The sequence below is a fragment of the Notamacropus eugenii genome, chromosome 6 (assembly GCF_028372415.1).
Source record: "Notamacropus eugenii isolate mMacEug1 chromosome 6, mMacEug1.pri_v2, whole genome shotgun sequence".
Taxonomy (NCBI): domain Eukaryota; kingdom Metazoa; phylum Chordata; class Mammalia; order Diprotodontia; family Macropodidae; genus Notamacropus; species Notamacropus eugenii.
This window is the reverse complement of record NC_092877.1, coordinates 254,114,160-254,124,689: the sequence shown is the minus strand read 5'-3', so window position 1 is coordinate 254,124,689 and position 10,530 is coordinate 254,114,160.

Here is a 10,530-nt window from a genome sequence, read left to right as displayed (position 1 = left end):
AACAGGAGGGTAAAATAGAAATTAAAAGAATCCTCTAACTCTTGAAAAAATCTCAAATGAAAGAACAACATCGTAGTAGCCAATTCAGAACTTCCAGGTGAAAGAAAAAAAATACTTTAAGAAAACCATAGAAAATCATTTAGACATCATGTAGTCATACTTCAGATCACAGAAGATTTATTAGCTTCCACATTAAAGAACGAAAGGGCTTGTGATATAATATTGCAGGAGGTAAAAAAGCTAGCATTAAAACCTGGGTTATCTCCAGTCATCCTGATGAATATCTGGTCACTGGATTCAGATGGCTCTGGAGGAGAAGTGAGACTAGTGATCTGCACAGTCCTCCCTCACTCAAAACAAAGTCAAGTGCAAGTCATGCCATTACTTCTCCGACGGCATGGTCTTCTTCAGTAATGAAGGACTAAAAATATCAGAAAAGGACTATAGTATTTGAGGAGAAAAATAGGTATTTAATGAAATAGTGGACATTTTAGCATTTGGCATTCCTGATGAAAGCAAAATAACTAAATTGAAAATTAACATTTAAACAGAAGAGTGAAGAGAAGTATGAAAAGCTAAGCATAAAAAATAATTACTCAGTAAGGTTAAACTCTTTGTATTCCTATATAAAAATGTGATATATGTAACTACCAACACTAATTCTTAAGGCAGATGAATGGAGTAACAGAGAGAGGGCATGGTTATGTGTCAATTATATTAAGCTGATGATAGAAAATAATGAAGAAAAAAGAAAAAAGGATGCACTGTGATAAAGGATAATGGAAGGAGAAGATGGGGAAATCATTTCACAAAAAATGAGATATTCATGGAAAAAATCTTTGCAATAGAGGTAAAAATGGGAAGGGCATGTTAACACTTGAACTTCACTATCATTGGAATTAGTTCAAATAAGTAAGAATATCTAAACAAACTAAATTGTATGTAGAAATCTCTCTTAAGCAACAGAGTAGGAAAGAAAATGTAGAAAAGATGGGGCAGTGTAATAAAAAAAGAGGGCAGATTAAGAAAATCAGTGAACAGAAGCATCACAGACATTTGAGGAGGGACAGAGGGAGAGAGAGAGAGAGAGAGAGAGAGAGAGAGAGAGAGAGAGAGAGAGAGAGAGAGAGAGAGAGAGAGAGAGAGAGAGAGAGAGAAAGAGATGAGAGAGAGAGAGAGAGAGAGAGAGAGAGAGAGAGAGAGCATAGAGTGAGATGAATATAAAGGCAAAATACGTAAAACATACAAAATGTTGAATGGAATATAATAGGAGTAAGAGAAAGGGAGAGGTAGAATGTACAAATCATCTTATATAATAGAGTGAAGAGAGAGCTTTTGCAATGTAGGGGAAGAGGGAGGCAAGGAAAGGAAATAATTGAGCCTTAGTCTCATGAGATATGGCTTAAGGAAGGAATAACACACTGTCCCTTGGATATGGAAATCTATTTTATCCTGCAGAAAGGCAAGGGGGAAGGGGATAGGAGAGGGAAGATAATAGATGGGACAGCAAATTGGGGAAAGGGATAATTAGAAGCAAGCACTATTGTGGGAAGACAGGTCAAGGGAGAAAATGGAGTAAATGAAGGGCAAGATAGAACAGAGGGAAATGTGGCTAGTCTTTTACAACATAAATTTTATGAAACTGCTATGCATTGTTCTGTATTGAATTGTTTATTTTTTCAATGAGAGTGGTTGGGGAGGGATGGAGACAATATGGAACTCAAAGTTTTCAAAGTGTTCAAAACTGTCTTAGCATGCAACTGGAAGTTAAACTATACAGGAATTAGAGTATGAAAATGTATTTTGCCCTACAGGAAAACAGGGGTTGGAAGAAGAGTGGGTAATAGAAGGAAGGACAGAACAGAGGAAAGGGGTGGATGGGGTGCGTGGTTGTCATGGGTTTGGGGGTGGGGAGAGATAGGGGTAAATTTCAAATCAAATTCTTGTGGAAGTGAATGGTAAGAACTGAAAAATAAATAGATTGTAAATTAGAATTTGTTACAAATAAATAAATAAATATATAAACAAAGTAAGAAAAAGAAAGAATGAAAGAAAGAAAGAAAGAAAGAAAGAAAGAAAGAAAGAGAAAGAAAGGAAAGAAAGAAAGAAAGAAAGAAAGAAAAGAAAGAAAGAAAGGAAGGAAGGAAGGAAGGAAGGAAGAAAGAAAGAAAGAAAGAAAGAAAGAAAGAAAAGAAAGAAAGAAAGAAAGAAAGAAAGAAAGAAAGAAAGAAAGAAAGAAAGAAAGAAAGGAAGGAAGAAAGAAAGAAAGGAAGGAAAGAAAAAGAAACTGAAGAAGCCATAAATTCCCTAAGAAAAAGCCCCCAGGAACTGATGCATTTATAAGCAAAGTCTACCGAATATTTTAAGAACAATTAGTTCCAATAATATATAATCTATTTGGGAACGATGATAATTGCCAGATTCCTTTTATAAAACAAGTGAGGTTTCAATATTTCAACCACAGAGTGCAGAGTAAAGAAATATACATATGTACATACATATATGTGTTTATGTATGGGTGTAGAAATGGATATATATATATGTGTATATACACATATACATATATATATGCATACACACATATATGTACATATATATATTCTTCCCTCAGTGGATATTGATGAAAAATAAATAAAATATTTGCAAGTATATTGTAGCAATACATCAAAAACATCATATACAATTATCTAGAAATGCAGGCAAAGTTCAATATTAGAATAAACAGAACTATCATTCTTTGTATACAGTATGATTTTACACATACAGACTCCATGAATATATAACAAAAAGCAATTATTTGACACAATTACCAATTTGGCAATGTTGAAGTAGACAAAATAATATCCCATATACTCTGTCAATTTCTAAATTTTACCAATAAAGTCCAGCAAAAAGAGACTGGAAGAGAAATTCCATTTAAATTAACTGCAGATAAAAAAAAAATGTACACGATGTAAAATACTTGAGAGTCTAACTTTAAAGACAAACCCAGCATCTAAGACTCAATTGCAGAGCATTTTTCACATTTATAAAGAAAAACTTAAGAACTGGTTAGTAGTTAATTGTTCATGTTTAGGCCAAGGCAATATGAAAAAAAAAAATGACTTCTAAATCAGTTAATTTACTTTTTCAATGTCTTAATCAAACTATTATAGAATTATTTTGCAGAACTAATAAAATAATAGCAAAATTCATCTTCATTAAGAAAAAGTCAAGCATATCAAGAGAATCAATAAAAAGATATGAAGGCTGAAAGCCTTGCATTATAAAGTTTTCAAATTATGTAACAAGGCAGTAAAAATCAAAATTATCTGGTCTGGGTTAACAAATAGAGTGGTGGAACAGTGGAACATATTAAGCACACAATAAACAATAGTAATTGACCATTATATTCTAGTGTTTGATAAATCTAAAGATCCAAGATTTTGATGTATGAACACACTATATGATAAAACTTTCTGGGGATAATGTAAAGCAATTTGGCAGAAACTAAGAATAGTCCAGCATCTCACAACATATTGAAAGTTAAAATCAAAATGGATACAAGATTTAAACATAAAATGTAATATCATAAGAACATCAGGAGAATCTGGAAAATTATACCTTCCAGATCTATGGATATATCAATAATTTATGATCTAATATGTGAGAATTACAGGAAGTAAAGTGGATAATTTTGATTACATGAAATTAAAAAAATATAATTTGCACAAACAAAACCAGTGCAGCCTAAGTTAGAAGGAAAGGAGGAAATTTGGGGGAGGGATTTACAGTAATTTTTTTTTTCTTATAACTATGTAATTTCTCAAATATATTGCAAATTGAGCCAAATTTTTAATAGTAACAGCAATTCTCCAAATGGTTATTTTTCGGAAGAAAAGTTACCTAAGTCATATGTTTTTTTAAAATGCTCAAAATCACTATTGATTGCTTCTCAGTCATTTTCAATCACATCTGAATCTTTGTTAGCCCATTTAGGGTTTCCTTCAAACAGATACTACAGCAGTTTGCCATTTATTTCTCCAAATCCTTTTAAAGATGAAGAAATTGAGGCAGATTTAAGTGACTTGCCCAGGATCTCAGGCCAAATTTGAACTCAGGAAGATGTGTTTCAATTCTGAAACTCTATCCACCGTACCACCTACCTTCCCTCTCACCCTACAATTGATTGGAGAAATGCAAATTAAAATGACTACTACTTCAATCTATCACAATAATTGAGATCATTGAAGAGGAAAGTGACAAATTTGGAGAAGATATGGAAAAAATTTGAACACTAATGCACATTTGGTGGAATTATAAACTGGTAAAACTATTTTGGTACACAATTTCAAACTAATCTCATAGTGTTAAAAACTGTGAATAGCCTTTGACCCAGCAACACTATTGCTAGATTTGTATCCCAAAGAAATGACAGAAAAAAAAAAGTACCTATATGGACAAAAACTATTTATATCACCTTCTTTTTGTGTTTACAAGTAATTGCAATTTGAGGATGTCCATCAATTGGGGAATGGCTAATCAAGTAGTGTCATGTGATAGTTATGGAATACTATTATGCCATAAGAAATAGTGGACAAAACTATTAAAAAAAAAAAACAAAGAAAAAAAAAAAACCTTGAAGACGACTTACATGAACTGATGCAGAGAAAGTGATTAGAAGCAAGAGAGTGTTAAAAATAAATAAATATTAATAGCTCACTTATTAGGCTGAATTATTGCTTTAAAAATGAAAGCGCTGCTTAATTGCTTATTCATTGAGCTACCAGTAAAACACCAAATATTATTTTATAGTCATTAAGGATGATTATAAAAATCATTTGTAATAACAGCATATGAAGAATCTCAAAGGAAATGAAACAAAAATTGGGAGTGTAGAGTTCCTGACAATGTTAGATATTCAGCAATATTTCCAAAAGTGTGACAATCTCAATTATTTGTTATCTGTTAAGAAATAGGTGGGTCTTATACTAGAACACGTTATATATTCATGTAAACATTGACAAAAAAACACAGTAGTTATTGTTTAATAAACATAAAGACCTTAATGACTGGTGTAAAGAACTTGATTGTTGACCAAAATGGCAGGAACATGTGCAAAGCAGTGATAAAATCTAAATATAGACTAAAATTATACACTCTATTCCACTGTAAATTCTATTTGAATATAAGAAAGAATACTGGACAGAATTTTCCATATATCCCTTTTCACACATTACATGCCAAAATTTCTCTATGGGTACCTGTGAAATAGGTGACTTTTTTTATTCCAAAAGACACTCCAAATTGTCCCCATTGGATTCTATCCCTACAAGGACATTCCCACTTCTGTTGCAAAACTACCCTATAATATGACACATTGAGTTAATTGGGCATCTTCTTAGAAAAAAAAAAAGATGAAATAAGCCTCAGAAAAGGGTTAGGCTGAAAAGAACAGTGGATACATCTTTAGGATTAAGTAGGCTAGGCTATCTAGGAAAGGAAGCAAACTTTATCTTAGGTAAAATGCTAAACGGATCTCAGAAATGCTTTCTGGACTCACAAATGAAACAAGCATTCTAGATCTGCTTAAATTGTTATAAAAGGGGGGAAATAAATACGATTCAGCATACCATAGTCAAACTGCTAGTCACCACTATTTTTTATGGATAGAAAAGCAATACTTCTTCAAGACCCATTGTAAATCCTTACACGGGATTTAGTAATACAAATATCAGTAGTTAGTCATTCCTTGAATCAACATATTTAAGATGGCAAAAATCAGTTCAAAAGGAGTACCCTTGTTTTTAGGAAAATACACTGGAACAAGTGATTTCTCAGTAATTACAGTTTTAAGAGACAAAAAAGAAAATTGAGCTGTAATAATGCTGAATAAGAAACTTTTTTCAAATCCCTGTTTTTCAATGTTCATTGGATTAAAATGTCAGAATTTTATTTTTGAATTTAGAAAGACACTTTGAAATAAAAAAAAAATTAAGCCTATGAACAGACAGTATTTCTGAATCTTATGCTTACCTCAGACTGGAAAAAAATTAGAAGTCAGGATGCAAGGTGCTTTTCTTTTTTTAATATCCTAGATTTGAGTTCAAACTGGCTGTGTGTTGCTTTAACTCTGAAGACTGATTCATAATAATCTAGAGATTCATCCAAAGGATTGTATTTCAAAGTAGGGGTTTTTTCCCATCAATGTCAGGCAAAAACAATTAAATACACACTTCTGATAGAATTTCCAGCTATGAATTATTTCCTCAATAAAAATTACTCTTAAAAATAAATAGCTTTTAATGATTTCAAATAAAAGGGAATAGTAGAATTTGGAGTCTAATCAAGATACTTGCTATTTTTTGAGGCCTCAGAAGTAAGGAATCATTCTATTTAGAAAGGGAGAACTTAAGAGATAAATTGTTTCTTTGTTTCAGGGATAGACTTTTAAAAAGTCAATATGGTGAAATTTACAATGATTTGCTTATATTAATTTTGTTATTAATTGATTTGTATGTCTGTTTATTAATCCTTCTGAGAACTTTCTGTTTGATGGGTTGATTTTCTTTCTTGACACTTCTTTCTAGATAATAATGAAAGGGAAAGTTACAGACAGGTTTCTCAAGCACATGCTGTCCTAGCAGGGTCTATAATTAAGTCTAAACATAGATTGGTATTTCTTATAACTTAACAAATTTAACTATGCACAGCTTGCTTCTTCTGCACAAAAATAAAGTACATAATTCCATGCCTAATATCATAGGTCTCCTAAACACACTCACCTAAACCCTATTATCCAGAACCCAGAGAAGGAATACATTGGTCTGTGATTTTTAAAAATGCCTATATAGCTATATTTCAAAGTAATTAATTTCCTGTTTAATAATACATAGCTTCCGTGGATTTCATCAGACTGACAAAGAAGTCCTTCACATAAATATGCAAAATGTTAAAAATCCATATTTTATAACAAAGATGACTTGGAATCTGATGAACATAGTTCATATCCTAACTGCTGCTCCAAGGCATTGTGACATTGGGCAAGTCACCTAACTTTCTCAACTGTGAAATATAGGGGCTAGACTATATGACTTCCAAACCTCTTTTAGTTTTTAAACTATGATCCTATGATCCTAAATGATTCAGTCTAATGACTGTATCTGGGACAGCTAGATGGCACAATGGATAGAGTGTCAGGCCTGCAATCAGGAAGATTCATATTACAGAGTCCAAATGTGAGCTTAGATGTTTATTAGCTATCTTCCCTTGCCAAGTCACTTAAAGCTCCTTGCCTCACTTCATCATCTCTAAAATGAACTGGAGAAGGAAATGCAAACTACTGCAGCATCTTTGAATAGGGGTCATGAAGAGTTAGACACAACTGAAGAGTAAAACTGAAAAATGATTGTATCCAGATGTAATGACATTGTATCTTCCTTTGAAATGCCTCTAGTTTCTTAATGAAGAATCTGGGAAATTTAACAAATTCCTATACTCAAAGTGCTATTTTTTGACAGAAAATGAGTTTTTATCTATATTTAAGTGTGATAAAATCAAATTTTATATGTGTATGTATACATACAAATAAACATGTATATATATGCTATATATACATGTATACATACATATACACAGATACATGCATACACACTTATACATACAACACATATATGCTACTTCAAACAGTTTCTTATTCATGAAATTTTAAAAAATGTTTTGACAACTATATTTCTTTAATAACTATGATTTCTTTTGCAAACTCTCATATTTTTTTCATTCATAACTCTCATTCTAAGAAATACTACAATGACTTCAGCAGATTATCACGGTGTTAATGACACATAAGAAGTTAAGAGGCCTTTGCTCTAGGGACTTATTCCACATAATACAAACAAGAACTTGAACTTGTGATATTCCTATTTCCATGATCCTGCTTTGCTTTGTGAACACTGACAACTTCTGTCTCTGTTGTACTGAATACTCAAATTGGTTTCTCCAAAACTGAAAATGTGCTCTTTGTGATTCATTTAAAAGAATTCATGATATTTTCTTGAAAGAAGTAGTGACTTAGGATTGACTTGATAGCTTATCTTTAAGAACTTGAAACATTATCAGAGATGAGACTGCTTCTGTCTTTTAGCACAAGAATTTTCTCCAGATCTTGCTTTATATTCTCTCCTATTCTAGAATTAGAATAGAATAGAAACTGCTACTAGATACTTCTGCCAAACGAGGATGTGAGTGGAGCAAAATGAAAAGATAAATTCCCTATCTCTCCTAGGATCAAAAACCTCTATTTTCATTCAACGAACTTCACAGTCCACCCTTCCTCAATATTTTTCCAGTTTTCTTCTGTCTACTTTCTCCATGAATGTACTCTTCAATATAATCAATGAATAAGACACTCTTTCTTTTGTTTCAGGTCATTTTTCACGGGCTTTTCTCCATGCCTTAAATGATCTCTTTCCTCATTTCTGACACCTGACTTATGTTTTTCTTCTAGTCCATATGAAATGTCCCTCATATAAAATAAATCTTTCCCAGTTCCATTTGATTCTAGTCCCTTCTCCCCATTATTTCCCATTTGTCCTGTAAATTATTTGTTTGTCCATATTTATTTGCTGGCTATCTCCACCATTAGACCATGAGATCCTTGAGGGAAGGAATCTTTTGCCTCTCTTTGCATCCCCAGGGCTTAATACAGTGCCTAGCACCCAGTAGGGTTTTACAGCCTAATCACTGACTGATTGGTATTCTACAATTGCTCCAGCTGTGATTGCTATCTGCTTCTGAGAAATTAGCTGGTTAAAGACCACAGAGAAATGAGGTTTTGTTTTGTTTTTTTGGTTTTATTTTTCTGACATTGGTTTTATTAGCTTTTTAATTTAAGAAATATTTTCACCCAACAAAAGGATCAAGGTATATACGCATACACTTCAATATACAATTAAGACCTTATGCTTAGATTCCGGACCTTCTGTGACTATATCAATGGAAGAGGGAAAAGGAAATCATATTTTCCCTTCAACTGCATAAATATAAGAGAAAAAAATTTTATTTAAAGTTATCCAATGGGTATGGCTTGCTTTGTGCATTACACTTCCAATAAAGGGGAAAAATAAACCTTTCTCAAATGTTATAGATGGTATAATGACTCACTTGTGAGTTAGACAAGATGACTTCTCAGTTCCTATCAAAATCAATCGATTTTTGTGTGACAACCTAAGACTACCAATACCAGAAAACATCCTGACATAGAGAATTATTGTCTTGCTTTCAGTAACTGGCATTGTAAAGTAAAAGAAAACAATTGTTACCTGCAAGTGAACAAAAAATTGTATCTAAACAATCTCTTAAGAACTTCACCAATCACAGAATTGTCTGCCATGTCATTGTTTTAAAGTGCCTGAACTAGCCCTTCCCCAAAAAGATAATGCTTTTAAAGAAATTAAAACAACAAAAACATAAAAACCATTTTGGATGTTAATATTCCTATTATTACTTGAATGGTTTATGCCCATTTCATTTTGTTTTGAAAGATTGCTTTAAAATGGAATATTCCTTCTTAAACAATTCTTTCTAATCTCAGAAAATATTCACAAGATTCCTTCCACAAGTTTATGAAAAAGAAATTAACAAGCAAACACCTGTTCTCAGTCAAACATAGAATAATTGCGTTAGTTTACCATTTATGAAGGAGAATAGAACACAAAAGAAATTAATGCTGTGTTAGGTGGAGTTATTAACTCATAGTCCATGATGTCATTTGTCAAATAAATGAATGTGCCTCATAATTACAATGACATAGACCTATGGGTATTAAGGTCACTATACTCTTCTTAATTTTCTAAACTTTTTAGTGTAATATTTCTCTGAGAATGAGTTTTTCACATTACTTATGGGTAGTGGTAGATTCTGGTTGTTGTTTTTTTATAGACACCATGATGATATAAATACATTTGGCCTGATTGACGCCTCAAAAAAAGTAATTCTTTCTATTGCACATAATGCCGACAGTCAAGGAGTTTTTGAAAGCATGATTTTGAGATAGAATATATATATTGAAACATGGATTTTTTTTTTTACCAAAAAGTAAATTAGAAAGCCCTACAATTTTACATCCTATAATATGCACATTGAAAATCAAGTGTTACCAAAGGTTTCAAAACAATAAAATAAATCAAGGGCATATATCTCCCAAAATGCATCTTAGCAAATGTTTTCACAAAGTGATTAGGACCTTCCTATATATTACTAATGATGATGTCCTTGAATGACCTCAAAATTATAACCAACGCTAATGTTTTTATTTGTTGTCTAAGAAAGTAAATACATGCATGCATATGAATAAATATGTGTGTATATATGAATAAATGTATACGTATGTATATTACCAAAGATGCATATGTATGTATGTATGTATGTATGCATGTATGCATGTATGTATGTATGTGTTGTGTGTCTGCATACGCATGTAGTAGTGTTGATAGACACCTGAACTTTGAGTCTCTTACACTTACTATCTGTGTGACCTGGGTAAATCAATTA